The 24788-nt window shown below is 37.9% G+C and overlaps 1 long non-coding RNA gene across 1 annotated transcript; it reads left to right on the forward strand.

The window, feature by feature from the left end:
* Positions 1-296: 296 nt before the first annotated feature.
* LOC128554623 (uncharacterized) lies at positions 297-24377 on the forward strand. Its single transcript, XR_008369651.1, has 3 exons — positions 297-397; positions 23166-23214; positions 24243-24377. It is a non-coding gene; the product is annotated as an uncharacterized LOC128554623 (long non-coding RNA).
* The last annotated feature ends 411 nt before the right edge of the window (positions 24378-24788 follow it).

A 24788-nucleotide genomic window follows, 5' to 3' on the forward strand; every position in this document is an offset into this window, starting at 1 on the left:
AGGAAAAAAAACACAAGGAAATTAACTACATACATCGTCTTTCTGTCAGCCATGTTGGCACTGAGTTAGGGTCGCTGAACAGAGTTAGGATTATCCGGGTACATAGTGTGGTTTTGTTTGAATATCCCCGTTAAACTGCCTGTACGAAAATTGCACTTGTGCTGACTAACGTTTTATCATTGTTGTATATTTCAGTAGCTATCATAATCAATGACCACGAAGTTGATACACGATGAATAATTTTGTTTTTGCACTGATTATATTTATATACTTGAATTTTACTTCCTTGTTGATTTATTTTATTTTTACTTCCTAATGCGTATCCTACCTATGTTCAGTATGTGACTAGAAGTCGAATTTATCAGGGAGCAATATAATGAACGGATATACGTTTTTAGTGAGTAATATTCTTATTTAATCCACACATTTGAAGTAGTGATGATTCATTGTAGTTCATTGATTTGCGAACTTCAAAATCAAACATACTGTTTAAATACCTGAAAATTTTATATAAAAGATTATATTTCAAATTTAAACTATGTTTTTTTATCTTCTTCAATTAATTGCACGTATTATATTCATTATATGTAACGTTTAGAATTATATGTTGTCAAGATGAACGAACGGAGTGTAATATGAAACAAATTACATTTCTGTCTATAAATATTATTAGTTTTGAACAACACTGAATGCTATGTCTAACATCATTCTTGATTACCTCCATTTTGAAGTTGCTGAACACTGCCTTATGTTAAAACGTGTTTTGAAAGATTTATGAATACACCAAAGAAATGTAAAATGTTGTCAAAGCTATCCGTGTGTAACCTTTCATTCTCCTTAATTTATACACCTCAGCTTACTCAAGCAAAGACAAGCGGTGTATTCAGATATCATTAATGTCTCCGACATGAGTTAATTTCGCGCTTACTCGCCATTGACACACCTCATTACACATGCGCCTTTCTTCGGAGAGGGGGAGGGATAACGACAACAGGCCGCGCATGGTGCAAAATGCGCATGCGTCAATTAGTTACTTTTTAAAGATGTCGGAAATTCAACAATTACATATCATTTAATTTCCATATTGTGACGTATCCACCGTACAGTAGACACGGGGGTTTCAACGTTTTGTAACAACAAAGAAAATTAATAGCCGATATTTTCCTTTTAAATTTCCGTTTTATGGGGCCTTAAAACTATAAAAGTGACACCTCGGATGAAATAACAATGTTTAGTTTCTTTAAACGGGAAAACGGGCAATTTTAAATTTCGTATTTTTTTTTTTCTTATATACAAAGGTTACATTTACCCCAGAAACGCAACGTTTAATGCAATTTTGTTCAAAAAATTAATTCCTTGAAAAAAAGTTTTGGGGTATGGTTCAAAATTTTTTATTCATGAAAAGCAAAGACAGACATACAAATAAACAAAACCCCCCAGCAAACATTTAAAAAAAAATGTTTCAATATAAAACCATAAACAGAACTCCCTGTAATTTTGTTTTTCCCTTTTGTGACATCATTGTTTTAAAGTTAAAATGTTATTAGACATACTTAAAGGGGAAACAAAACAGCAGTTTTTCCCTAAACCTAATTGTGAGTTTATTTGATTAAAATTTTTATCTTACATATCCCTTTTGGAGTTTTGCACCTTTCACAGTCGCTGTCCGTGAAAACTAACGAGAAAAATAATGCCGTTCTCAAAAATTTTAAAACTATTTTTGGAGCGGATAAAATTTAAGGGACCGATAGCTTCAAAAAGTTCGTCCTTAACCAAAAAGGCCCCGGTTCGAGCCGGGCACCGACATTCTTTCACCCCAGTGCAATCCCCAGGGAGCACCTATAAGTCATATACGAGGAAAAAAAACGCGTATCATAAAAGTTTTTTTTGTGGCAACAACATAGAAAGGGGCTGCTTCAATATTTAAAAAAAATAAGAAAGGGGTTAAGGCCCTTTTCTTTCTACCACCCCCAAATTTGAAATATTAATGCTTTCAAAAGGGTAACACAAAATTTTAACTTGAAAATTTGACCTATTTGCATCATTTTTTCTAAAAAACGTTATTTTACTGTTTTAAATTACTTTAGCCAGCACCCAGGGTTTCTGGCAAACAAGTCGAAACAAAAAACAGAAAAAAGGCTCCAACAATATAATGTCCGGTAAAAAACACTAAAGAAAGTCAACAAGACAAGATAACCAGCCCCTTTTGTCAGGTTTTGCAACACTTAGACATGGTGTGTATAAGTTTAGATAACAAACCTCAACTGTTGGCAGGTATGTAACAAAGGCTAGACATGGCTTTTCTTAGGGCTGTGTTATAACAGTAGAGCAGGTTTTACAAACAATAGTAAACCTCCCGTCGTTTTCATTGCCCGGGTAACAACAGCTAAGCATAGTCTATATCATACATAATAACCCAAACCCCAATTTTTAGGGTTGTTTTACAACACGGGATTTGGGTTAAAAAATCAGACAATAAAAAAAACTGCCCGCCTGCATGGTCCGTAGAAACAGCTAGAACGGGGTCTAACATTCCCAATAGATAAACAGCTTGGGCGGTCATTGCCGGGTAACAACAGCTAAGCAGGTCTGATCATACTAAAAACCAACCCCAGCTGTTTTCATGTTGGGTTTTTACAACACTGGGTATTATAAATCAGTACAATAGAAACACCCCGGGCTCTTGTCAGGGTCCGGAAGCAACGCTAGAACATTCATATAAATACAATAGAAAACAGCTGCGGTTTGTTGTCATGACCGTAACAACAGCAGACATGTCTTATCAGTACGAGAAAACCAAACCCCAACTGTTTTTAAGGTTTTTACAACAGCTGGATATGGATAAATCAGACAAAGATAAACATGCCCCGGCCCTTTTTCTGGTCCGGTAGCAACAGCTAGAACAGTCTAACTTAAAAAGATAAAAAAACTGCGGCTTTTTTCATTGCCCGGGTAACAACAGCTAGAGCATGGTCTGTATCAGTACTTAGAACCCAAAACCCCCAACTTTTTTTCAGTTGTGTTACAACACGGGAATATGGAAAATCAGTACAAAAATAAACAGTTTGGCTTTTCCATGGTTCGGTAGCAAGAGCTAGACAGGCTTAAATCATTATAAAAGATAAACATTCTGCGGCTGTTGTCATTGACCGTTACAACAGCAGAGCTGACTGTATCTGACAAATAAACCAGGTCCCAAATGTTTTCAGGGTTTGGGTTTTACAAAGCTTAAACATTGTCTTTCAGTACTTTAGATAACCATCCCAAAAATTTGCATGGTTTTTTACAGAACTACATCATGGTCTGTTCATACTTTAAAACAGACCCCAGTTATTGTCACGGTGGTTACAACAGGAACACAGGTTTGCACATTTTTTAGAAACCAGACCCCAACTTTTATGGTTGTTTACAAAAGCTACACATGATCTTATTATACGTATTAAACCAAACCCCAAAACGTTTCAGGAGTGTTACAACACTGGAGTAGGTATAAACAGTACAAAAGATAAACAGCCCCGTTGTCAGCCGTAACAACACTTAACATGGTCTTATCATACAATAAAAACCTGCTCAGGCTGTTGCTTTGCCGTAGAAACAGCTACAGCATAGCTATATCATTACATAGAAAAATATGTGGCGTTGTCATTTAGGGGTAACAACAGCTAAGCATGGCTGAAACAGTACTACAGAAACCAACCCCAAATTTTCATTTGTTTAAAACAGTTGAAAGGGATAAATCATACAATAAAAACTCTCCGCTTTTTTGTCATGGTTCGTTACAACGCTGAGATATCGTTCGTCAAAAAATTTTACCGGGCCCCAAACGCTTTCAGGTTGTTAACAAAGCTACAGCATAGTCTTATCAGTACTAAAAAAAAAAACCCCAACTGTTTCATGTTGTTAACCAAACATTAGGGCTGGGTCGTAGCAGTAAATATGTAAACACCTGAGTGGTCGGGGCCGGGTAAAAATTCCGGAGAATAATCTGTATTTTTCCCTAACGAAACCTGGCTCCACTGTTTCATGGTTGTTTAAAAAAGGCTAGAGCGGGTCGTATCATTGCAATGATAAGCCAGCTCCGGCTGTTGCCATTGCCGGTAGCAAAGCTAATCTTTCTATATCTTTACAATAAAAACAGCGGGGCGTTGTCATTGCCCGGGTAACACCTAAGCAGGTCTGTATAGTATGGGAATAACCAGACCCAACGTTTGTCATTGTTGTGTTACAACCGGGAGTATTGTATAAATCAACAGACAAAATAAAAATCCCGGCGTTGTCATGGCCCGGGTAGCACACTAAACGGTCAAATTCAGGCAAAAAGTAAAAGCTCCCTGTTGTCATGACGGGAAACAACGATGGCGCTGGTCTGTATTATAATAAATACACAGGCCCCAACGTTGCATGGTTTTTAAACAACAACTAAGCATTGTCTGTATAGTACTAAGATGAACATGCTCCGGCAGTTGTCATGGCCCGGGTTTTTAACAACCTACAGCATGGTCTGTGCAAATTTAAAACTGGGCCCCAACTTTTCCAACATACTAAAAAATCAGGCTACACTTGTCTGCATCATTCTTTAGATCCCAAACCCCCAAATTTTTGCAGGTTGGTTACTACAGCTGCAGCATTGTCTGCATCAGTACTATAGAAAAAACCCAGACCCCAACTGTTTCCTGTTTGGGTGTAACAATATTAGGGCATGGACTGATCATACATAGATAACATGCCCCGGGCTGTGTCAGACCCGGGAAAACAACATCTGAGCATGGCTATATCAGGCAAAAAAAAAAATGCTCCCGGCTTTTTCAGTATGGGTAACAACAGCTGAGCAGGGTATTTTTAGTACATAGAAAACAGGCCCAACAATTGCAAAGCTGCTTACCTAGCGACTGATATTATCATATATAGAAAACTTTCTCCGGTTTTTTGTAATGATCCGGAAATAACACTGGAGCATGGTTTGTAAATACCTAGATAAACATCCCGGGCGTTGTCAGATCCGGAAACAACAGCTGAGCATAGTCATATCTTGAAAAAAGAAAAAATGCTCCGCTTTGAAAGTATGGGGAAAACGCGGAGCATGGCCCCGAAATCATACAATAGATAAACGCTCCGGGTTGTCTGGCCCGGGTTTACAACGCCAGCTGGTCAAATCAGTAATGTAGATAACAAGGCCCAAACATTCTCAGGTTGTGTAACAAAAACAAGCAAAATCTGATCTGTACAAATTTAAAACCCCGGGGGCCCCCGCTTCAGATTGGTTCATCATTTGGAACTTTGTCTGTATCAGTACTTTAGATAACCTCCCCAAATATTTTGCATTTTGTTACAACACCACATGTATTTCTGTACCATGAAAAGTCCCAGTACTTTGAACCCAGATCCCAATTATTGTCATGGTTGTTTTTACAACGGGACAACTGGTCTCATCTTTATTTTAAAACCAAGACCCCAACGTTGTCAAGGTTTGTTAAAAAGCTACAGCATATCGTATCACACTTAGATAACAGCCCCAACTTTTGTCAATGATTGTGAACAATAATTAGGGCAGGGCTGTACAGTACGTAGATAACAGCTCCGGCTTTTTTCCAGATCCGGAAAAAACAGCAAGCATGGTCTATCTCGGCAAAAGATAAAATCTCCCCCGTTGTCAGTATCGAAAACAACACTGATAAGGGTCTGTATTAGTCATAGATGAACAGCCCCAACAATTGTCAAGGTGGTTACAACAGCTGTACATGTAGGTATCATACTATATTTTAAACTGCACCGCTTTCTGACCCGGGAAACAACAGTTGAGCATGGCCCCTGTATCAGTACATAGATGAAAAAAAGCCGGCGTGTCGGGCCGGGGTTACACGCTCAAATGCTTATTATAGTAGATATCTAGGACCCAATTTCCCCCCCATGGTTGTGTTACAACACCAGAGGGAGTCTGTTCATACAATAACCGCTACGGCTGTGACGGGCCCGGGAAGCAACAGCTTAAAAGGTCTATATTAGAAAATAAAAAAGAGTCCCGGCTGTTGTCATGGACTGGAACAACAGACACATTGTTTGATCAGTACTATAAATTAAACCAGGCCCCCAACTGTTTTAAAGGCTATGTAAAACACGGCGCTGGTTGTATCAGCACTAAAGAACCAGGCCCAAATTTTTTTCATGTTCGTTACAAAAGCGGAGCACTTCTGTACCAGTACTTAGAAACCAGGCCCCAACTGTTGCTGTTTGTGCTACAACAGGGGGAGCATTTTCTGCATCACACGTTAGATAAAAAGGGCCCAAACTTTTGTCAGGTTGGTAACAACAAAGAGCATGATCGATGTGGGTTCGAGCCTAACGGGGGACTTTGAATTTTTCTGTGGGGAGCCATCAAGGGGGCTTACGGAAATCGGTGTTTCTACCCGGTCCCCGCTCGGAGAAAATAATGCACGGAAAGGGGCACCTTGGGTTTTCCTCCACCATCAAAGCGGGAAAGTCGCCAAGACCATATTGTTCGGTGCGAGTTTAAAACCCAAAAAAAAAGTAAAATAAATAAAAGCAGATCTTACCGTACTAAGGTACCACTCTGACTGTTTCAGGTCCAAAACCCAAATAACGGACATGGTCTGTATCATTGCTAAAAAAACCCGGGTCCAACTTTCTCAGGTTGTGAAAAGAACAGGTGAGCATGGTCGATTAACTATAGATAAACACCCCCAACAATTGAAAGGGTGCGTTACAACACTGGACAGGTATTAAACAGTATAATATAAAATTCTCCGCTTTTAGGCCGAAAAACAACACTACAAAACCCGGGCCCAACTTTTGTCCGGTTGTGTAACAACACGGGCAGGGTTTGTAAAATAAAATAAACCACTTCGGCTGTTGCCCATTCCCGGGTACAAAAGCAGAGCAGTTCTGTACAGTACAATAGATAAACATCTCCGCCTGTTGTCATTGCCAGAAATAACAATAGACAGTTTCCTTCTTAAAAAAAAGTAACCGGCCCCAAGTGTTTCGGGGTTTGGTAAACAACAGATAGAGCGTTTGTACCGGACTATAACAACCAGGCCCAAAATGTTACAGGGTTGTGTTACAACACTAAGAATCGCCTGTATTATACAAGATAAACAGGCCGAAACTGTTGTCATGTTTGTGAAAACAACAGCTAAGTAGGGTCGTTCATACCTAGTACTCAACCCAACTATTCTCTGGTTGTGTAACAACAATCAATCATTGTTTGACATATATAGAAAACTGCTCGACTGTTGTCAGGGCCCGGGTAAACACCGGCATCTTTTTTCAGTATAAAAATTTGGCACCAACGTTGTCATGGTTGTGTTACAACACTGAGCATTGTCTGTACAGAATCATACCAGCTGTAATGTTATACCGAACCTTTAAAAAAATGGGAGCATGTTTACTATGTACTCAAATACCATACCCAGGTTGTTACCTAACCACAACAACAGCCAAAACATGTTTTCTGTAATACTGATACGAGGGTAAAACCAAAGGGATAAGTCCATTTTTTCATATGCTTTTTATTGAAGGGGAAATTTTTTAGTAGTTTAGTTATTTTATATCAATAATGGTTATAATATCGGAAGACATAAAAGGATTTCTCAAAAATTTAAATTTGGGGTTTTAATTAAAAATTTTTAACTTAACTCAATCTGGCAACAACAAAACAAAAAAAATTCAAAGGGTTCAAAGTGTAAGTGCACCATACTCTAAAAAATTTTGCAAAGTGTTGATTTTTGGATGCCATACGTCCAATGCACTTTAACAAAACTATAAACCCTATACATGATTTTCAAAGACAAAGGGAAAAATGGCACTTAGTACAAATAGAAATTTTAGTAAAAAAGGGGTATAAAAAACAGATTATTTTAAAATTGATAACAATTACACCACACAAGTTTTAACTCCATTCTAGATATTAAAAAGAACGTTTTCCCCCTCTGTTTTTAGTATATAGTACCTCTTAAAACCCCCCCCTCTTTTGTACTTAAAAACTATTCAAACAAAATTTTTCACTTAAATTTCCCAAAAGTCTGTTTTGATAGGCAGCCTGCTCTTTTTCAGGATAATATTCTTAAATACTGATGGGATTTTGAAGAATTGTTCCATCAAACAAAAACAGAAAGGTCCTTCCCCTTTTTTAAATATGGGGAAGTTTTGCATTTTAGATCGCAAATTTTTAATTTTAAGAACTCCTTTTCCTTGTGATTTTTAGTTTTATACATTTAAAATTAGGCAAGAAAAAATTCTTTCCAGGTTTTATTACCTTGTAACCATTTCAAGCTGTTTCTACTGGTGTCAGGAAAAAAGAAGGGTTAACAATCCCACGTTTTTCATCAAAATAGATAAAATTTAGAGCATTGTTTTTTAAATAGAACTCATATATACGAAACCCCAAACACCAAAACTTTTTTCAAAAGGAAAAACCGATATAAACCATGCTCTTTCCTGTTGTTTACCAAATCATGACAACAGCAGGGGGAGGTTTTCTATATACACTATTCAACGGAACCACGTTTTTTCGAACCACAAAACAGCCAAACATGGTCATCGAATACAAAATAAACCTGCCTTCCCGTTTTACCAAACCAACAACAGTTTGGGGATGGTTTCTAAAAATACCATATCTACCATGCTCCCACTTTTATTACTGCACCACAACAACAGCCAGAACATGGTTATCTTTAAAACTGATTATCGGGCCTTCCCGTTGTTTCCAAACCCGACAACAGTTAGGCATGGTTTTTCTATAGTACACATATTTACTATGCTCCCCCCGTTGTTACGAAAACAACAAGACCAGAAAATGGTTATCTGTAATACTGATATTACCGGTCTTCCGTTTTTTACCAACCAGAAACGTTGGGGGATTGTTACTAAAGTAATCATATTTTACCTTCATCCAGCATTGTTATCGAACCACAACAAAAGCCAGAAAAATGGCCATCTGTAAAAATGATAAAAACCAGCTCGTCCCCCTTTTTACCAAACCCTAACAACAGTTAGGGGATGGGGATTTTATGACTAAAAATTTTCCGTGCCAGCATTGTTTTCGAACAGCAGCCAAAAATGGGCATCTTAATACGATATATACCATGCTCTTCCTGTTGTTTTTGAACCAGATAACTGTTGGGGCATTTTTATCAAAAAGTACTCATTTTACCATGCACCCACTTTTTTACTTTCCCCAAAAACAGCCAAACATGTCTCTGTAATACTGATATATCCATGCTCTTCCTGTTGTACAAACCAGACAACTTGGGCTGGTTTCACAGTACTCATTTTACCATGATCCCTCTGTTGTTACTGAACCAGAACAACAGCCGAACAGGTCATTAAAAACTGATATATCAGCCTTTCCGTTGTTACCCAACCCTGACAACATTGGGGGATGGGTTAAAATATGGGACTATATTTACCATGCTCCAACTGTTGTAAACCCGAACCACAACACTGCCGAACATGGTCATCTGTAATACGATATATACCATGCCTTCCTGTTGTTTCCAAACCATCAACATTTTAGCAGGTTTTTTCAAAAGACTAATTTTACCCGATCCCTTTTTTACTGAACCACAACAACAGCCCCAAAAATCGCATCTGAAAAATTAAATACCATCGTTCCTGTTGTTACCAAACCAGATAACAGTTAGAGCATGGTTTTTTTTATATACCAATTTTCCGTCATCCACAGTTTTATCGAACCCCACAACCCCGCCCGAACATGGCCAACTGTAAAACGATAAAAACCATGCTCGTCCTGGGGTTACCAAACCATAACAACATTTGGCATGGTTATTAGGTACTAACATTTACCGGATCCACATTGTTTTTGAACCACAAAAGCAGCCAGAACAAGGGCCCCCTTAATACTGAATATACCTATATCCTTTGTTTTGAACCCTGATAACTGTTGGGGGGATTGTTTTTCTAAATACCATATTTTTCCATGCCCCACTGTTTTTTACTTAACCACAAAAACACCCGAACATGGCATCTGTAAACTGAAAAACCACTCTTTTTTTTTTTTGTTACTAAACCATGATAACTGTTGGGACCTTGTTACTAAAGTACTCATAAAATTTCCTGCTCCCACGTTTTTTTCTGAAAAACCAAAAAACAGCCCAAAAATGGTCATCTGTTAACTGAATTTTTCGATGCTCTTCCTGTTGTTACCAAACATGACAACAGTTGACGGTTTACTACAGTACCATATTTAAAACCAGACCCTCGTTGTTAAGAACCCGAAAAACACCAGAACTGGCCCTCTTAATACTGAAATAAAACCATCTCTTTGTTGTTACCAAACCATGACAAAAGTTGAGCATGGTTATCTACGTACTCATATTACCAATCCCCCCTGTTTTTTCGGGAACCACAACAACAACCAAACACGTCATCTTTAAAACTTAATATACCTCCCCTTTCCCATTGTTACAACCATAAAATGTTGGGGCATTGTTATCTAAAGTACTCATATTTACCCTCTCCCCTGCTGTTACTAAACCCCAAAAAAAACCAGAACAGGGGATCGTAATACTGAAAAACCAGCTTTCCTGTTGATATCAAAAACCCTGACAACAGTTAGGGGATTGGGTTTTCGTATACTCAATATATCAAAGACAACAACAGCCAGAAAATAGCTCGTAAAACTAAATAAACCCCGCTCGTCCTGTTTTTTACTAAAACCTGTAACAGTTAGGCATTTTAACTGTAACCACACAACACCAAAAACGGGTTTTCTGTAAACGATATATACCGTGCTCTTTCGTTGATAAAACCAAAACAACTGTTTGGGGCCTGGTTTTCTAAAGTAATCATCTTTCCGTGCTTTAACTATCGCCTATCGCATCAAACCTCACTACTGTTTTGTGCAGAAACTGAATAAACCATGCCTTCCTTTAAAAAAACCCTGACAACAGTTTTGGGGTTTTTTTATCTATAGCCTTTATTTTCCGCCCCTTGTTTCAGCCAAACTGTTATCTTAATTTCTGATATAACCGTGTTGTTTTTTGTGACATCAAACCATGCAACATTTTTTACATTGTTTTTAAAGTCCATACTCCGTGCTTTAACTACGCTACAAACAACCTATATTTGGGCAGAATACTGATATCAACCATGCTCTCCTGTTGAAAAAAACCCAAAACCCTGACAACAGTTGGGCATGGTTACTATAGTACTCAATTTTCAAAGTCCCTCTGTTGTTACGGAAAAAAAAAAAAAACCCCGAACAGGTTCTGTGATACTGATATCATAGAACTCAAACATACCTGCTCCCCTATTGCTGCTAACAACCAAATTGTTATCTGAATACTGAATACACAATGCCTTCCTGTTGATACCAAACCCGACAACATTTTGGGCTTGGGTTTTCTATATACCATATTTCCCTGCTCCCCCCGTTTTACCCAAACCCAAAAAACTCCAAACAAGTTTTCGTAAACTGGATATACCCTTTTTGTTAATACCAAACCTTGACAACTGGGCAAGGTTTTCTTGTTTTCTACAATACCAAAATTTAAAACCCTGCTCAAGCGTTATCACTGGCCCCAACACCGCCAGAAAATGGTTTCGTAAACTGATATAAAACCGTGCTCTTTCGTTGATACTTAACCATGCAAAAATTTGGGGGGAGGTTACGAAGTACTCTCAAACTCCTCTACTTCCACTGCCTATCAAACCTCACTACAGCTGGGGGAAATAACAAAAGTACGAATATACCATGCTCTGCTAGAGTTAACTAGGCTTTACTTTTGTTATGAATAATATCAACATTTGGGACATTTTAACTACAGTGCATGAAAGGATTTGCAAACCTACGTTGTTATCAAACCCGCAAGATCGGGGCATGGTTAAATATGTTACCATGATACCATGTTTCGTCTGTTGCTTCTAGTTCATATGTACAACTTTTAAAATCATGGTTTAAACTAGTCTGATAATACCATCTCCAACACTTAACCGAACCGCAAAAAAACAAGCCAACATGGGTTTTCTATAGTACCTTTAAATTTATGTTTCAGTTGTTTCTACGAACCCAAAAACAGGAAGGATGATTATAGCACAAAAAAAATACCAACCAATGTCGGAACCAAAAGAAATAGTAAGGGTAATTTTTTCAGAACACAGAGCATCAAAACACAACCCCAGAGCTACCATTTTCATAGTAGTCCCCAACAAAAAAAAGCTGTAATGGAAATATATTTCAGACGGTTTAAACCACACAAAGTCATGGCAAGTTACCAAAAAATCATATATAATTTTGCACCACCTGAGACTTGGGGCATAAAAAATTTGAATATACCCTGTTTCAGCTTTTGTAAATCGAATCATCAGTACAGTTTGAAATTGATACAAATTTTTTTTGGAATTACCATTTCCCCCACTGGGTTTACGGGGCAACACAAACAGGAAATATAATTAAAACCAGCTCCCGTGCAAAAAACAACAATTGCAAGTAAACAAGTAAGACGTTATGTGGGAAACTCTACTTTTAACCTAACCACGGAGGGGTCAAAGTAGGCCAAAAAAAATCAAAACCCCGCTCCACTGTTATAAAACCCTAATAACTAAAATGATACATATCATGACAGTTGGTGTTAAAAAAGCGGGCTTCTATTTTGCTATCGAAAAAAGCAACATTTGGGACACAAACAAACTGCATGTACATATAGCTTTTTACAAACCAGGACAAAATTGGGGCATGGTTATTTAATTTCTCTGTATACCATGTCCATGTTGCACTGGGCATTCAACTGTTAGGTCATTGTTAACATATACTCAAATAACCGCCCCCCGATGCTACCCAAAACCCCGACACGGCTAAAACATGGTAACAGTTTGGGGGCATGGTTATCTATAGTATATATATACCGGCCAGTCTGTTGCTACCGAACCACACTACAATAGCCCCACTGGGGCATTACAAATGTTAGGGATTTGTTAACAATATGAATAAAAACGCTCCAGCTGTTGCACCAAACAAAGACAAAGTTTTGGGATGGTTTTCTAAGTACCATTTTAAAAATGCTCAACTGTTTCTACCGAACCATCACACAGTTTCTACTGGAGCATTACAATGTTAGGTCATGGTTTAAATATAGTACTGATAATAAAGCCCAGCTTTTGTCACCAAACAATGACAACAAGGGGAGTTTATCTATAGTACCTATATACCGGCTCAAACTGTTTCTACCGAACCATCATACAGTTTGCTACTGGAGCATTACAACTGTTAGTTTTGGTTAACTATAGACGAAATTTTAAAAAACGCCCACTTTTTCACCAAAAATGACAACAGTTATGGGAAGGATCTAAGACCAATATACAGGGCCCCAAACTGTTGCACCGAAAACCCTTTCTACAGTTTTGGGTTAAGGTTAACAAAATATGAAAAATACTATCTCGCCCTTTTTTATCAAACCATGTAACGTTTGGGCATGGGATCTATAACTTTAATCACCGTCCTCAAACTGGTTACTGAACCCCATACGTTTTAGCATGGAAAACAAAAAGGTATTTTCCATGCTCCGCTGAGGGAACAGAAACACAACAAGGTTGGGGCAGGGAACTAGTAATATATAACCAGCCCCAGCGGGTTTAAAAAAGGGAAACATTTGGAGCATAGCATCAAAAAAAAAATCTAAACCATGTTCCACTACATGATGCTTTTGAATAAAAAATAGCGAGCATTTATCCATTACCACGATACCAGGGCACCTACTATCGAACCATGACAACAGTTGGGCATGGTTTTCTATAACTGATACAAACAAAGGGAAAAATACCAACAGGGAAAAACCAGTTTCCCAAAAAAACCCGCCCAAAACCCTACTTTTCTGCACTTAAGTTTCTGTTTTTTCTAGTTTTTTATAAAAGTCGGAATGTTTACATAGAGTAAGACTACTAATACGAGCAGCTATAACGTTTTATTTCAATCACTTTGGGCCCTAAAAACGACTTATTAACATACTTGATGACTTTGGGGGCTTTGGGTCGAAATTATTTTAACTGTAAAAAATAATGTCTTTCCTTCTAACAAAACGTCCGAAGTGTCTTGTCGATCTTGTTTTTCCCAAAAAGAGGAAGAAGTAAAAATTTTAAAGCCCCAATGGCATTTTTTTTTTTCCTAAAAAAGACACAAAAGAACCGAATAAGATCATCTTTATAGTGAATTCCCACCCCTTCCGATTTAATTGAAAACAGAAAATAGGCTAGTTATCTAAAAATAGACTTTTATTTGGGATGGCTATTTTTAGATGGCTATTTTTACACGATATTTGCACATGCGCATAACAATACCATGCGCGGCCTGTTGTCGTTATCCCTCTCCCATCATGGACCGTAAACGTATTACAGCCCTAAAACGCATAATCAATCCCCACCACGAGTGGTGGGAGGAATGGTCTCCATCCTTCCGTCATTTCGTCCGTCCGTCCGTCCTTCTGTCTTTCCGTCTGTCCGTAACATTTTTTATCCGCTCTGTATCTCCTAAACCCCTTGAGGATTTTCATGAAACTTTGGTCAATAATCACTTCATCAAGACAATGTGCAGAACTCATGAGTCAGTCATGTCGGCTCAAGTTCAAGGCCACAACTCGAAGGTCAAATGTTTGAGCTTTCCATTTTGTGTCCGCTCTATATCTCCTGAAACATCAAGACGATGTGCAGAACTCATCAGTCAGCCATGTCGGCTCACGTTCAAAGTCACAACTCAAGGTCAAAGGTTTGAGCCTTCCATTTTGTGTCCGTTCTGTATCTCCTAAACCCCTTGAAGGATTGTCATGAAACTTTGGTCAAATGATCACCTCATCAAGACGATGTGCAGAACTTATATGCAGCCATGTTGGCTCATGTTCAAGGCCACAACTCAAAGGTCAAAGGTTTGAGCCTTTCATTTTGTGTCCGCTCTATATCTCCTGAAACATCAAGACGATGTGCAGAACTCATCGGTCAGCCATGTCGGCTCACAGTCAAAGTCACAACTCAAGATCAAAGGTTTGAGCCTTCCATTTTGTGTCCGTTCTGTATCTCCTAAACCCCTTGAAGGATTTTCATGAAACTTTAGTCAAATGATCACCTCATCAAGACGATGTGCAGAACTCATCAGTCAGCCATGTTGACTCAAGGTCAATGTCACAGCTCAAGGATAAACGTCTGAGACTTCCATTTTGTGTCCGCTCTATATCTCCTAAACCCCTTTAAAGATTTCAATATGACTTGGCTGTAATATTCCCCTTATCAAGACATGTGCAGAACTCAAAATTCACCCATGTTTAATTCTCCACCCCCACATCCCCCCTCCCATTACCATCAACCCTTTCACTATCCATAACAGCGGCGGAGGATATAGCTGTCTTTCAGACTGCCTTGTTAAAAAGGAAATGACACCATTTCAATACTTGCGTTTATTCATAAAAATAGACATTACATTTCAGCGTTTTACACGTTTTATGCTAGCAAAGCGTTAACGCATGTTTGTTTCATGTTATAGCATCTGCAGAATCCCTCGTGATACGTTGATTCCTTTTTTCTGTACTAACGTCAGTCTATGTTACAATCCGTATGTCTTTTTACCAATTCAAAGTTGGTTTACAAAGCATTTGAAGAACTCGAAACGAAAACATATGCTGCGTCCAGGGATCAAATTCTCGACTTCTCCACTCATTGTTTCGTGTTTTACCTACTGCGCTCATACAGTGATTACCACAAATCGGAACCAAAATATTGGCTCAACTATTTATGGTATTGAGCAAACTCGATTAAAAAATTTGTGTCATCCACAAATGGTGTCCCGCTTGGTCAACTAATCAAACTATTTAGAATATTTGAATGACAAGGAATACGATGCAAATCTGAAAACGGTATCCTTGCATAAAAAACTACTTTTTTTCACTGGATCCGCAAATGCATTAACGGGAAGATAATCGTGTGCAAGCAAGGCGATTCACGTGCTGTTAATACATGATTTTTATTTTTTAAAATGCTTTCACAGGGACGTAAATGTATTTCTCTGCAGATTGACATCAGGCATCTGCGCATTTTTTCTTCCATAATAACCTCTTTTTGTAACATAAAAGATTCAATCTAAACCATAGAATGTTTTGTTGTGTCAGTTACCAACGTCAAATGCACTGCCCCCAATAATGTTCGTACCCGCTTTTCCCGTTGTTTTCTCCCATTTTAGAAATCGGCGTCGTTTCAGTTTTTGTAGATAACTGTGAATGTTTAAGAATCGCGTGTAAATTAAGGAATTGTTGTTTTTAGGAATCATATTTATGATTTTGGTAAATATCAGTCGGTATGTTTTTATCTAATTTTTCGAAGAACTTATATAAATAGCTTGAAAGTTCGTTCGTACTCGTCCGTACTCCAAATGTGTTCGTACTCAAAATAACTCGATTGTATAGTTATCATACTTAAAATTGGGCTCCTGTTTACCAAATTTTGAAGTAATATAAACAAATTATTGGTAATTACGAGAGATAAAAAAATCGTTTTAAAATCTTCAGTATGTGCTTTTGGTAATGTTGTTGATTCCTGGGCCCTGGTTATGGATATTTAAAACATGTTTACCGTTTCCAAGAACAGAACAACAGAATGGTAATTAAAAATGTACACGAATCGTAAAGTCATCACATATGAAAACAATTGCTTTAGTCGTTCTGTAATGTTTTTTATGCAAGACCTTCGGTCTCGGTCACAAACAATCCCGCGGGCTTCTGCAGACGTTAATACACGAAGAAACGTGTATTATCCATACATTATCAGATCAACGTGAAAGGACAGTGCCAATATTTCCCATTTCAATAAAATATTTGCACTTTTACAAGTTGCACATGGAAATCAATTTGTTTGTGATCGAACTACATGCTACGAATCAATAGATACCAGCGTATTTTCCAGTGATCAAATTTGACAGACTGCGTTCATGAAATGACTGTTTTTATGGTTCAGTCTATATAATAAGTGTTGTTTCATATCGTAAATTCATGTCATTCTTTAACGAAACATAAAAAGTTACATAAATCATTAAATGGCTAGAGCTGGAAAAACACGTTTAACTGTGGAATTCACTGTGACTAGATACTCATCCTATATATCATGCTGAACAAACGTTGACACGACAAAAGCTACACCTCATTTTTATTGGACAATTTCTCAAACTGTAGAAGAAGACAGGTTGAACATACAATTTGACAGAGCTTAAATTTGATTCATTGAATTGAGACACCTTGATTGACGTAGCAGAGATATTGTAACATCATTGAATTAAGCAGCAGTCAGTTATACCTTATTGGCCAGGGAGAGGACGGGGACTTACCAACGGAGATGTATATAAGAAGAAGTTTACATACGTTTGTTCTCTGTGTCGTCTGTGTTAAGTCTGTTCTTCAGCCTATGGAAACTTCCGCCCTCTATCGCGTTCCAGAAGTAGGTATCACGCCACGCCACTAATTATACCCACCATAGGTACATAGGCACTAAATGTACTTTCCGTCACAACACTCCCCCGACTTTATAATGAGAGCCACAATCCAGTGTGGAGGAAATGTTGTGAATAATAAACCAATGATGATTAAATACCATCACAGATTTATTAGCCTGTGGAGAACTAGAAGCCCTCAATAAACTGTACATGACTGGTAGTCCCCGCACTTGACTGGAACTCTGGATATTGGTCTAGAAGCCCAATAAGTTTCATCTGGAACGCCTTCTGTAGTTTGGATAAGAAATCCAATTGTTTGGCTTCTTGCACTCATGGAGATCTTGCTGAAGTGGACTACAAGTCCAGCTTGTACGGACGATGGTGCACCTAAGCTGACTAGAAGTACTAGTGTGGACTATATGTCACATTACTGGAACTTCCCTCTGTAGATCTCTAACACTCGCTCCACAGTCATCTGTCAATGTGTTGCTATACTCTTGGCTGCTGTGGAAATCTGACTTGCAGATGATACCCGGAAACCCATACTTGGAAAAAAATGGCGAGTTGGACTCCAGAAGCAAGCGTTTGAACGACTTGGTCAAGTTTGTAAATCCAAAATAAGTCCTCGGAAATATCTCGAACCACCTCTGTAACACATACTGGTTTCATGAAAAGCAGTGTCTACAGATGAATTAGGTGATTCTGTCGTACCTTCTTTTGCAAGAGATTGAGAAGCAATAGAAAGGCCTCTGTACCACAATCCCATCTCATCCCACGGCAATGAATAACAAATATGTGACGGTCTTCCAGCAATGACAGTACTTTGTCCAGTAGTTCCACCTTGTAGGACCAGTATTTCATAGGCTCTGAGTGATCAATACCAATCTCGCCCGTGCTTTTACCAGGGGATTATGTAAAAGTCTAGATAATTATATAATGTCCACATAAATTCTACGTACACTGTGTTTTGGATGAAATCCAATAGCAACTGACATATCCTCTGGCAAGGTTAGAAGACGTCATTCAGATGGATAGCTTCTTGGATCCTAGTAGACGGCGGCTGTTCCCACGAGTTTGACCTTTTTATCCACGTCTACTGGAACAGTTAATAATATTATCCAGGTTTCCAGCTGGATTAAGGTTAAGGTTACGTAGCGTTCTATACAGGTGAAAATGACTGTCAAATGCTTCTGGAACGGTTATTTGTGCTTCAGCCTGGTATTGGATTTCTGCATTCTCTGGTACTGGATAGTTATCTTGCCATACTGTCTCTCCTCTGCGTCAAGACTTGCAACGATCAACAGGACAGCATTCCAGTGGATGAGGCATCCTGGTGAATTTGCCGGTTCCAATACGAAATGGTCTGAAATAGGCAACTGAAAAACTTTGCACAGCTCAGTCATGGCTTTTCCTTGTCTAGGCGTTACATCTGCGAGTTGCCCGTAGTACTAAACATTCTCTGAATAACAACAAAGGTAACCACTTTGTCTACTAAATCTGGCCTACCCAAAAGCCATCTAAATGCTTGATTTAAAGCATTTCGTTTACACCGCAGAACTTGTTCACCGTCAGGTCTGAGCCTTTCGTCGAAATCCCGGGACTTGTGGCAGCGCAAAAAGTTCGTCCTCGTTTAGGTCCAGACCAAATATATCATCACACTCTCGTCTCCTGCTTCTTTTTCCAACGCTTTATCATATTTTGGAAAGTATCGGATGTACCTTCTTCCTTTTGTTGCATTGTATGCTTAAACCACAGGTTAAGGAAGGTCCAGAAGCTTCTAAACGTTATTGTTTATATATAGTTCAGCCTTTTATCGCCCTGCCAATATTGGACAAAAAGGTTTTTGACGAACTCATCGACTGTGAAAAAGACACGTCCAATTTCCAGATAATCTTCCACTATGGCCAGGAAGGAAGTCTTTGACATTATTGTAATGGAATCCTGTCAAAGGAACTCTACCATAGCGTTTTGCTGTCTTTTTCCGGTTGCAAATGTTACAGGTAAATACATAATGCGACATCTTTTGAAAGCCAGCCTCAGAGGAATGTTTCCTTTAGCTTGGCTGTAGTTCGTGCTACTCCTTGATGCACTGAAGAAGGTATATCATGGTGCCAAATCAACGCCTTTCTTTCAGACTTTCTGGCACTGTCATCTGAAGATTTTCTGCATCTGGATTCTTCTTAAAAAGTACACCATCACAGCAGGAATACTTCTTTATTAAACCAAAATTATTTTGCTTCTGGACTTGAATGGAATAGAATTCCTACATCCGGTTCTTTCTTTCTTTTCGACCAGTTGTGAATAATATGCATATCTTTGTATTTTGCCTGTTCTGTTTGCAACTCATGAAAAAAAATCCCCAACAAGAAAGTTGAGTTGTACTGGGATCTATCACTACATTTATAGGTAGTGCTGGTCACAATTCCCCAGAGTAAAGATATCGAAATATGATTCACTTCCGCCTAGACCCACGAGGTCTACGGTAAGAACACTGTTTAGAAGACTAGTTTCTTCACTTTTCATAGTACTATCTAGAAGACTTGTACTTTCTCTCTCAGATGTACCATCAAGAAGACATGTACATTCTCCTGGGTCCCAGGGCTGTTTAAATTCTGGTTTACTGTTGGATTCTGCAGTGATTTACTCCGAACGAACAGTATCCTTTACATTTGCTTCTAGGGTTGACTTGTTCATCTCTGCAGTTACACCTAAATGAACATAACTGTCCTTCCTAACCGCTGTCTGACCTTCCTGCAATGGCAGTTTAACCGATCATCTACTTTTTCTGTGAATTGGCCCCACGGCTTTTGAGATTTGTGCAGTAATAACAACCACCGCATGGCAAATCGTCAGACTTAATGCCAGTTATGTATGCTGTACACAGACCAAGGTGTCCGGAATCATTGAAAGTGCATCTACATTTCCGTGTTTAAACTTGGCCGATGTTTTACAACCATGTTGTATTGAGACAATTCCTCAATCCATCGTGCCAGCTAACCCTGTGGTTCCTTTAACCTTAATAACCAAGTCATGCTCGAATAATCTGTTCTCATTATAGAGACTTTTCCTTAAAGGTAATATCTAGACTATCTAGTGAGCCTAACAAAGCTCAGATGTTCTTTTCTTGTGGTGCAGTATTTCCTTCTGTTCTGGAGTCAATGTGAAACTGCTATATGCAATTACATTTTCCACTCCACCTTGCAATGATGAAGGCTTAAACCTTATCGTGGGATCATAGAACGAGGCATCATCTATTCAGCTTTCGAAAGAGTTTAGCCTCTGCAAATACCACATGCTCTATATAACAGGCCAAGTAGCCTTCCTTTATGGAGGAATTGTAGAGCGAGGCATCAACTTTTCAGCTTCCAACAGAGTATAGCCTCTGTAGCCCGCATATTTGCATTAAACCTCGTGGTTAGGCACTTGTAAGTTCTGCACCTAGATCTACTGCTATTACTTAACCCAATTGACCTATCAGATGACCTTGATGTTTCAGATGATCTATACCTTTCAGATGACGAAGATCTATCATGATCTTGACCACCTTTTACTTTTTAAATGTCTAGATGTCTGTTGTCTTGAAGATCTTTCTTTTGTCTAATATCTGTATCTTGTAGTATGACCCCTTGTTCTTCTGTCATCTGCTTCGAATGGTTCTTGATGAGTTAGTGTCTGACCTTGGTGTTTAATCAACATCGTTATTGTAATATTTTACTAGCTGCTGGAGTTCTGAACTTGTTGATCTAACCTTGATGTTCTTTTGCCAGATTAGTGTCTTTAAACCGTTTCACTTTGAGAAAGATTTAGTGTACAAATTATAGGGTATAGAAAACATTGAACTATTTTATACTTCTTTACTTATAGATCTAGACGGATTTAAGAATAAAATACTCACACAAATAATTTTTTTTGTTTACATAAATTTATTTACAGTACAGAATACTGAAGAAATAATTTAGTTTCAGACGGTCAAGTAATTTGCAGTTAAATTTTGTATCGAGTATAGAATACGTCAAAAACAAATGATATCAGATTACGTGCTACAGACAGTTACTTGTGCACAAAAAACATTTCTATCTCATATTTTAAAACCGGTCACTCAGACTCAAACAATAAATAATAATTTTGTTTTCAGCAGTGTATTGAAAACACTGAAATGTAGTCCCAAAAGTATAAACAAAACTAAACCAACTTATTTCTGTTTATATTGCTGTTGAAAATAGGTCGGTCTAGAAGACAGCTACTCTATAATTCTGTAATCTGTGTGCACCTGTAAAAAGGGCAAAGTGAGTAAGAAGACATCATTTAGATTGTACAGGTTTCGTAACAACATTTTAACTAATTTCTGGCATAAGTTGAAAAGGTACTTACTTGGCTCAAAACACGGTCACTTTACATTTAATACCTTATTTATCCCCCAAGGCTACAAAAGCTTTCTGCCTGACCGAAACCTAAATATTGATCATATAATAAATAAATCGAACTAGAAGTCTGAAATTTATTCATCAGCCTGCCTGCTAAACCTTTCAGACTGCGCTTTAAACTTTCAAGTCACTGCCAAACCTTAGGTAGTGTAATCAGTTTCAGTCTTATACCGTGCCGGCCTATGACAAAAAGTCAACTTGAAACAGATGTCTACCTCTTACGGCAAGTGACGATATCTGCCCGTTAAATTGCCATTTGAATCCTCGTCGCCATTATTGTATACGCTATTGTCTAGGGAGAGGACGGGGACTTACCAACGGAGATGTATATAAGAAGAAGTTTACATGCATTTGTTCTCTGTGGCGTTTGTGTAAAGTCTGCTCTTCAGTCTGTAAAAAATCCTGCCCTCTACCGCCTTCCGGAAGTAGGTATCACGCCACTAATTATACCCATCTTAGGTACATGGCCACTAAATGTACTTTCTGTCACAACAGACATTTAGTTTGTTTCCAAATTTGTAGTAAGACAGAAAATACAAGTCAAAAGTTTTTCCGCCGCCAGAAATATAGATTCAGATCAGTCATAATGATATCCTTTTAATGATCTCAAAAATAATTGGGGTCATCTGCAGGTCATGGCAATCTAAATATATTAAATTTTATCCTAAAATATCTAATATCTATAGTTTATGCAAACTAACCACACTTTCCTAACCAGAATCCTAACAGAAGTAATGTAAACACATTTCCATTTACTCATCTCTATCAAAGGTTATCAGCTCACTGAACAGCTGATTATTTGTTTACATGTTATGTACGCGGATATTGATGACGTCATACACAACCTGTTTTTACAATTCAATATTAAGAAAAAGCATAATTCCACAAATCTCCGATAATCGTGGTAATCCATTGCCACCAAATCATAAAATTCTTGTATCTTAAGTCAAATGTACCACATGAAAGGCGAAACTTGTAGACATAAAAATATAAACAAAAGGATCGCGTGAATTAGGTCACGGTCGTCCGACATGGTTGTAACTTACGGTGTGTTACGAAGATGGTCGAAACGTGTCACGTGACCCAAGTTTTTTTCTTATTTAAAAAAAAAAAATATATATATATATATAGAATATTTTATCATTTAAATAATGTGTTCGTGTATCACACATCTACGAACAAAAAAAAACTGTACAGGATCGAAATCCTGTCACGTGACTTGCTCCATGTCCCACATGCGAAATTGTTTTAGCATACCAGAAAACCCACCGCATATACAGGTGTACATTCTGTTTGTTTTGTAGGTATGCCTGTGTTGCCTGTATCCAATTTTACGTGGAACACAAGCTCAAGGTATGTTTTTAGGTTAAACAGACATAACTATATTGTACTATTTTGATTTCATATTATGTTTTGTTTCAGTTACTAATTTCGTTGCATCTCCTATTTCGAGTTTACTTCTAAAAAAGTAATCTTCTTCTGGGCTTGATGCGTGTGCTGCACATTTCATAACCTCTCACTAACGGACTCGAACAAACCGAGTCTTGGTTGCCGGTATACTTCAACATGATCTGTTTATACACTTTTTAACCATCTCAGCAATCTTAAAGTGCCGTGTGGTGGCTGTATAAGGTCTCCTCGTACTTGGACTCAGTTGTGTTATATTTTTAGATCCTTAAGGAATCTGGAGACTTACGCTTAAGCCGGCGTTATGGGACACGAGGGGTGTTTCATATCTCAATAACTGTCATGAACAGACTTAGTCAAACCAAAATTTGCTATCATTTTGTTTTCTTGCTTTTTATGCTTAAAAAAAAACTTATAGATTGTGTTCCATTTTTTGTTTGTTGTAGAGCAGTATTTTGACGACACAACAATTTAATACATATATTATGATTCTTACTCTTGTTAAATCTTTCCATTTCACATTGTACTACTGAATAGTAGAGATGCTGAAATATTTTGAAATATACTAGTTAAATTAGCGGTTTTTTATAACTATTTCTACCTGTGCGTTACAAGACTGTAGTGTTATATGTATTTCTACATGAATACCTCAGTCCAACACGTGGTGCTGATTCAGACTGTTCTATAGTAATTAGTAATGGATGTAAAAGAGGTACCTAGTCTTTTTCAAACATGACCAAGCTCCGCTGACTTGTGCATAAGCAAGTTATTAATATGAGTAACAAAAGGGACCTGCCCATCGATCAGCAATATGTACTGGAAATAATGAGAAATTGATTAGATTGTGCAGTAAAGTTATAATGTTGCATGGTGAAACCCCTTCTATACCAAGCAGCTACAAATGCATTTGTTTACAAAAAAGCTGCTGACAAGCTAACAAAGTTTATGTCAAGTAATATGTAATTTCCTTTCAGAGAGATACCTTGGGCAATCATGTAGTGCTGATTCCAATTGTTCTCTAGTGAGCAACAGCGAATGTAGCAGTGGCACATGTTCTTGTATGATTGGCTACTTTCAAACGGGATCAAGCCCCACTGACTCGTGTTTAAGTAAGTTATTAATGTAAAATACATTGGGACATATCTTTTAAGTATACTAATACAATTCCATCTAAGACTTGCATATATTGATCAGCAATATAACTGTGCTTATCTTTGTCATAGTGTGCAATATATAATGCAACCGCTCAATCCAGGGATCATGGGTTCGAGCCCCACAAGGGTCGCGATCATGATTTTTATCATATGCCACCAGTATGGGTTTTTCCATGTAGCGGACTCGTGAGTGATTCCGATAAGCTTGAAGCTTTCATCATTATCGAGCTCAAACAAATTAGTATAAACTAATGCAACCATTGCTGTAATGTCTTTACAGTCTTCGATATAATATTTATTAAACTCATCAGTTATTGTTATCTGATTTGGCAAGCTGGATAATAATTTCCTAAGATTTGTAACGTT

The sequence above is a fragment of the Mercenaria mercenaria genome, unplaced genomic scaffold, assembly GCF_021730395.1.
Source record: "Mercenaria mercenaria strain notata unplaced genomic scaffold, MADL_Memer_1 contig_575, whole genome shotgun sequence".
Taxonomy (NCBI): domain Eukaryota; kingdom Metazoa; phylum Mollusca; class Bivalvia; order Venerida; family Veneridae; genus Mercenaria; species Mercenaria mercenaria.